The sequence below is a fragment of the Bombus affinis genome, unplaced genomic scaffold (assembly GCF_024516045.1).
Source record: "Bombus affinis isolate iyBomAffi1 unplaced genomic scaffold, iyBomAffi1.2 ctg00000290.1, whole genome shotgun sequence".
Taxonomy (NCBI): domain Eukaryota; kingdom Metazoa; phylum Arthropoda; class Insecta; order Hymenoptera; family Apidae; genus Bombus; species Bombus affinis.
Window position 1 is genome coordinate 14018 of NW_026108976.1, and position 6691 is coordinate 20708.

At 34.8% G+C, this 6691-nt stretch overlaps 1 long non-coding RNA gene across 1 annotated transcript; it reads right to left on the minus strand.

The window, feature by feature from the left end:
- Positions 1 to 663: 663 nt before the first annotated feature.
- LOC126927877 (uncharacterized) lies at positions 664 to 5796 on the minus strand. The gene is made up of 6 exons (XR_007716001.1): positions 5535 to 5796; positions 4852 to 5406; positions 3716 to 4055; positions 3223 to 3639; positions 2919 to 3148; positions 664 to 2385 (listed from the first exon to the last, which is right to left on the minus strand). It is a non-coding gene; the product is annotated as an uncharacterized LOC126927877 (long non-coding RNA).
- Between the last annotated feature and the right edge of the window lie 895 nt (positions 5797 to 6691).

Sequence of the window (6691 nt, forward strand, 5' to 3'; positions counted from 1 at the left end):
AACTCAGCTGCTTATACGTGACAAAATTAATACGGATGGAAGGGAATTTTGATTAAAACTAAGGAAAAAATTCGACTGGAATAAGCTCGAATAAAGCCTTTGATTTATCAACCTATGATCATCGAAGCGAAGAAGCGTTTGCAACAAAAATGGAAAAACGAATATGTATAGAGAAACTAGCGCATGTATGGAAAGTAGAGCGAGGGAAGAAGTTTCTAGTTATTTTGTTCGATAAGAGTTTCGGCGAATCGGCGTGGCTTGCCGCTTGCGGCAAATTTCCAGTTTATTAGATGAACATGCAGAAATCTGCATGATAAGAAAACTCTGTTAATTTTAATTCGCCTGGCGTAAGAAAACTACGGGAATAAAAAAAACATTTTCTACTTCTTCGCAACTAATTTTTCAATTTATCTGAATCGGCAGCCACTCGCTTATTTATGAAAGGAATAATTCCATAACGCGAATTTTATTCACTTTGAATGCAGATTGACAAACATTCCACTAATTGTTCTAAAATTAAATTCGTAACAAAGTTCTCTATTTATATTTAAGTTTATCGAGAGAGCTAGTTGTTCCATCTAAAGAACTGTGTTAATATTAAATACCAAAGTGGTTTCCAGAGGTAGGAGAAAATCAAAGGTAAAGGGAAATCAAGCAGGAAGATTGTATCAAGAAGTAATGTATTCCGTGACCGTCAGTTAAGCGTACAGTGGTTGCTTCTCGTGTCAACTAAGTTTGACATAGTACCTCAAGTTTCTTGGAAATGGTGTTGCTAACACTTACCGTTTCTCATTTGCATCAAACTAGGTAAAGGTGGGCCTTGGTAAACTGCTGAATAAATTTATTTTAGATTAGCAAAATAAAAAGTGGCGAGTCATTACTGTCTCTCTCTTTCTCTCTCTCTCTCTCTCCCTCTTTTATTTTGAGTTTAGAAATGTTTAATAAATACTTACAGTCGATGGATTTGTTTGCTTTGAATCTCTTACGTAGATTGCCAAAAGAACAGTTAAATTTGATTGGAAACTAATAATACCACATCAAACACGACTATTTATTCACATGGCACACGTCATACTAATTATTCGAGAAATTCTATTATAATAATTGTCTCCTCTAAATTGTTTTTTACGATGTTACTTGAACAACGTGCACGTGTTACTTCGACAATCTGGACTTTTACGACATTTCCAAATTTTTCAATGCCAGTTGTGGTTAACAGCTGGACGTTTTATTGCTAAGATTTTCCGCTGAGATTGCGTCGTGCAAGGTCCTTTAATACGCACAAGAAATACGAAAAGCGGCAGTAAATCGAGACTCACGGGAATCCATAAAAAGGATTCACAGAAACCTTACGATACCCTTGACGTTTCCAAATTTCGTAAGTTTACCGCGATCTTCGCGATTAAAAACGTATGTAGCTCCTTCTATTTATTGTACGAAGGGTAAGCTTGCTCCTCCTTTCTGTGTAGAAGAAACTGGAAAAAAAGAGAGTATCAGTCCCTCTTTGGACTTTGTCCCTTTAAATAAGATGCAAATAAACCCGAAATAAATTATTCCAGAGCTCTCTTATACAGTTGGATCTTATTATTAAAATTTTGTAAGTCACGCGAGACACAAATTGTTGCTGTTAAATTCTCATGACGAATAGTAAAGAGCTTGTTAAGAAAAAAAAGGGCGGAGCCTCTTGTAGCTCTGGAATATTTAATTCTGTTCTTTTGTTTATCTTTAACAAATGTACGTGATTTATCCAGGATTTTAAAATGATTGGTAAATACTTTCTTACTATTCCTGGTATTCGGCTTCGAGCTGTTCGTTGGACGTTGAGTGAAATCACTCGAAGTCACGAAAGTCACTCGATTATCGAGTACCCTCAGCATCTAGCGAAAAGAGTAGAACGGTGAATACGCTGTAGACCTTGTCAAATAAACAGGGGCTTACGAAAGTATTGTATCTGAATACGTCTCATAAAAAAAATTTTATAAACATGTTGCGTGTATTATAAATTATTTTATCTGTTAAATTGCACATTTTCCTTAGCAGATTTAATTTTATAAAGTTACATACCGCTTGTCTCGCACCATTTTAATTTTCTTACCCTTATATCCACGTTCCAATTGATTATTCGATGCAGAGATAAACCTAGCGTCACGATTAATTAAAAGAATCATATTAAATCCATTCAGCCATTGTATCATGTCCATATTATCATAATCATCGTACTATATTTCTACTATATTTCTGTGATATCTGTTGAAATATTATCTTCCACTTTATCCTATATATTATCTTCATTTAATATCTACCCAAGTATAAATATACGCTGATTCATTAATATTACAGCAAAGCACGGCTTCCTTGATGACGATCAAATATCAGCACACGTTCCTTGAAACATAATAACTTTATTAAAATCCAGCCAAGCGACTTCATCTTTTTGGGGAAGTTAGAAAGATTAGATTACTGGATGACGTGTAAAGATAATTTGAAGAAATAGCAATACGGTTGGAATTTCGAAATAGGAAGTAAAGGTCACTTTTTACGTCTTTTTTATCTGGGCCTGTAGTAAAATTTAAACAACACATATTATATCAGTTAGACTAGACTACGGATTTTTATATAAATTCATATTTTCGAGAATGCAATTAAGAGAGAAGAACCTCGGTAGAAAATTGTTTTACCTAACAAGTATTAGAGAAATCATAGTACTTTGAATATTTTAACTATTTTTTATATTATTATATATATAACGTTCAATAATTGGATAGTTCCGGGATCGATTCTGAAGTCTGAAAATCGAGTTTTTTTTATTATGAAATAATTAAAAATACAAAAATAAACAACAATTAATATGCGTCTATAACAATAAATAACGATAATTATCAACACGGGAAATAACAAGTCTTTGGTAGAATGTTTACCTGAAAATCGAGAATCGATTTTCAACGTCCTCAGCTACCGATATTTCTTCTTCAATCTTTAAATCTTAAATCTTCAGTCTTTAAAATCTTAAATAACTATTCTGTAACCTTGCCTGTCTCTAATGTAACTCTCTGTCCGTCCGTTTGGGAAAAACGTGCTTCTTCAAATGGTCGTCCGTAAAACAAAGGAAGATCGTTCTATCCGTGAAACACAGCCTGTCGTGCTACCCCTAAAACAGAAAGAATCTCTATCCTACATGAACTCTAGGGAGTTTACATCTCCCCTCCTCGTGTTGATAATTACATCGTTAATTATCTTCTCTATAAGGGATCAGCTTACTTGAGTGGAAGAAATTCCCATCAGATCTCCGATTACCGTTATCCACTTCATATATGAAGTTTGAAATCCTTCTTAGAATTTTGAGAGGTCCTTTCCTAATTTCTTCCAGCTTATTTCTATTCATTTTGTTTCCGTTGTGGGTGAAGACTATATCACCAATTTTAAATTCGTATTCTCTTCTTTTTTTATCGTATTTTTGTTTGTTGAGTTCGAAATTTCTTGTTGAGTTTTTGAATGCTTCTCCTCTGTCTCTTTTTAGGTTTATCTTATTCTCCATTATTCCCTTAGGGACGATTTCAATCATTTTTCCATACAGTAAATGATTTGGGGCAAATCCCGTTACACTGTGTCTGGTGTTATTGTACTCTTCTACGCTTTCTTCTGCAATTTTTGTCCAGTTTCTCTTTTTTTTCGAATTGATCTTACATCTGATGCTGTTTACTAATGTCTGACTTACCCTCTCGTTTAGTCCATTGGAGGATGGACAGTCTGTCGAGGTGAAAATTAATTTAATGTTCTTCTTTCTCGCATACTCGAATTTCTTTGGATGTCATTACTGGGTATCGATCTGCACGGATAATTTTTATGGAATCAGTTTCTCCAATCTTCATATTGTCCCAAAATTCCCATTAGGTTATTTGTTGACTGTATACTTTCTCTTTCGATTTTATCTTGGATTTCGATAGGTAATCCAATGACAATCAGGTGCACCCTCACATCTTCAGGCATTCTTCTTTTTACTTCTTTTACTTCCAATATTAGTCGTTCTTTCTCTATTGTATATTCTATGAACGAACCTGAAAGGTATATAAAATTGTAAGCATATCGTATTACCGACCAACCTTTACTCTTAACCTTTGAGTGCTGAATACTCGCGGCCTATGCCGTCCGTACTTACAGCGCGTATCTAGCGCTGACGATCGCTATGGACGAAATAATTTTTCGGTAGATTGAACTCTGTTGATTGACTATTCAAAGCACAAATCGTTATAAGTTATAGCAATTCTTTTGCGCGATATTAAATGATTGAAGAAATTTTTTAATTATTTTTAATTATTTCTTATAAACATTGAAATTTACAATTAACTAGAATTTGGGTAACAAACTAGAAAACTAAATTTAGTAAATAGAACACAAGTTAATAATTTAATTGTATGTGAAAATCTCAGTGCTTGAGAAAACTAACAAAACCATATGTAGAGTTTTCTTACAAGTGGTGATCACTTCAACAATAAGGAGACACTATTGGCATTTGTTTAATGCCGTAAGGAATGCATTTATATTTATTTCACACAAATGTAGTAGTATTACTTCTACGTAGGTGTTTGGAACAATTGAGAAACCCATACATGTGTCGTTAGTCCATGCCAGTCACTTACAGAAAACGAGTATATATATCCTTAGTCCTTACTGATAGCTTTCACCAGACACCTATATGGGCCCACAGCACTCAAAGGATTAAAAGTTTTGAGAAATGCTTCCTCCAATCTTCCCAGTTGTGTCCTTCAGCTTTCAGCAGATTCCTTTGGTACTGCTTTCTTTCTGCTGTTTTTCCTAGATACTTTCTTAAACCTTTGACTTTTTCCTCATTACCTTTTATTTTGTATCTTTTGCATTCCTCTTCATGCTCCGATATCCAGTCTGTGGCTTTTCGAGTTCCTTCAAATTGTTCTATATTGAAGTTTATTTCCTCTATTTCCCTCTTATCTCATTTTCGGAGAGTCTCTAGAAGTTTTACCATGTCAATTTCCGTCTTTGTTTTTCTTGTGCGAGTTATTTCTGCTTCCTCTAAGACAATGTCTCGGAATGCGAAGCTTGAATCCGTATTGATATACAATGTTGCTGTCTCGTCATCTATTGTGAGTTTAATATTTCTACATTGGCCTACCTTGGTTAGACTGTTTGCGACCTTCTTCACTATTGGTAAACTGAATAATTGTTGATGGTACTTTTCTTCTTGATATTCCGGGGGGAAAATACAGCATATTTCGTCTTCTGGTCTTCTGATAGATTCTATATCTTCTCTATCTTCTACTGTTTTGCGTTCTCGTTCATGACGACGCGTAGGTTAACTTTCAGCAACATGGCGTAGGGAAAGTCGATTTATAAGGTTCAATAATTGGATAATTCAGGGATCGATTCTGAAGTCTGAAAATCGAGTTTTTTTATTATGAAGTAATTAAAAATACAATAATAAACAATTAATATGCGTCTATAACAATAAATAACGATAGTTATCTACACGGGAAATAACAAGTCTTTGATACAATGTTTACCTGAAAATCGAGAATCGATTTTCAACGTCCTTAGCTACCAATATTTCTCCTTCAGTCTTTAAAATCTTAAATAACTATTCTGTAACCTTATCTGTCTCTAATGTAACTCTCTGTCCGTTCGTTTGGGAAGAACGTGTTTCTTCAAATGGCCGTCCGTAAAACAAAGGAAGATCGTTCTGTCCATGAAACACAGCCTGTCGTGCTACCCGTAAAACGAAAAGAATCCCTATCCTACATGAACTCTAGGGAGTTTACATATATATGTATGTATATTTTGCGCAATTTTGCATTTTTAAATTTCCTCTAAATGCGCGAAAGTTCATAGTTCATGTACGTAGGACGATGACGTTGTTCAGTTACAGATATGTTGAACATTTTATCGAAATTGGTTGATCAATGGAATCAAGTAACAGACATCGAAAGATCTTTGCTATTTTCTTCTTCTTTCGACTAATTGCAATTTCTTCGAAATCTTTTTACACTTGGTCTATTAAATTAATCCTTCCAAATTGTCAAAAAAGAAGAAAAATAATCATGTCATGTTACAGTGCTAATGAAATGAAATTTCAAAATGTTTCATGTAGCGCGTACAATATGGACATACAAGTTTCCTATTGAAAATGTCAAAATACTTATGAAAAGTTTATATCACGTACGCTGTCCCGCTTATCGTGGCCAATTTAATTAATACGAAGCAAAGGATCGTAAGATCATCTTGAATCAGAAGACACACGGAAATTGGCAAGCGTAGACGGAAATTCGGGACGATAAGTCGAGACGAGAGCAAGGAAATTGAAGTAGAGCTGAGGCAGATACCAGTTGTGTGGAATAGAAAGGATTCCAAAATGGTAGATAATGATACGAGGAAAGCCGGGTTACTCAATTATCCCGATTAATCGACTGTAATGTCTTCGAGGATGTCGCTAATTAATTATCAAAGTCCACGAAAGCTTAACTCGACGAGGATAAACAAATGTTTCATATGGTCGACCAGAGATAATTAATTTTCCTTAATCGCGTTCGTCGAGCCAGCAGAAATTGGTTGGTTGAGTCTAGCGGAAGACAACTTGGATCTCTTCGTCGCGCCGCAGGAAAATCTGTGATCTTCTCTCCACGTTTTTCTTTTTGTCCCTTTTATGTTCGATGGCGGATCAATA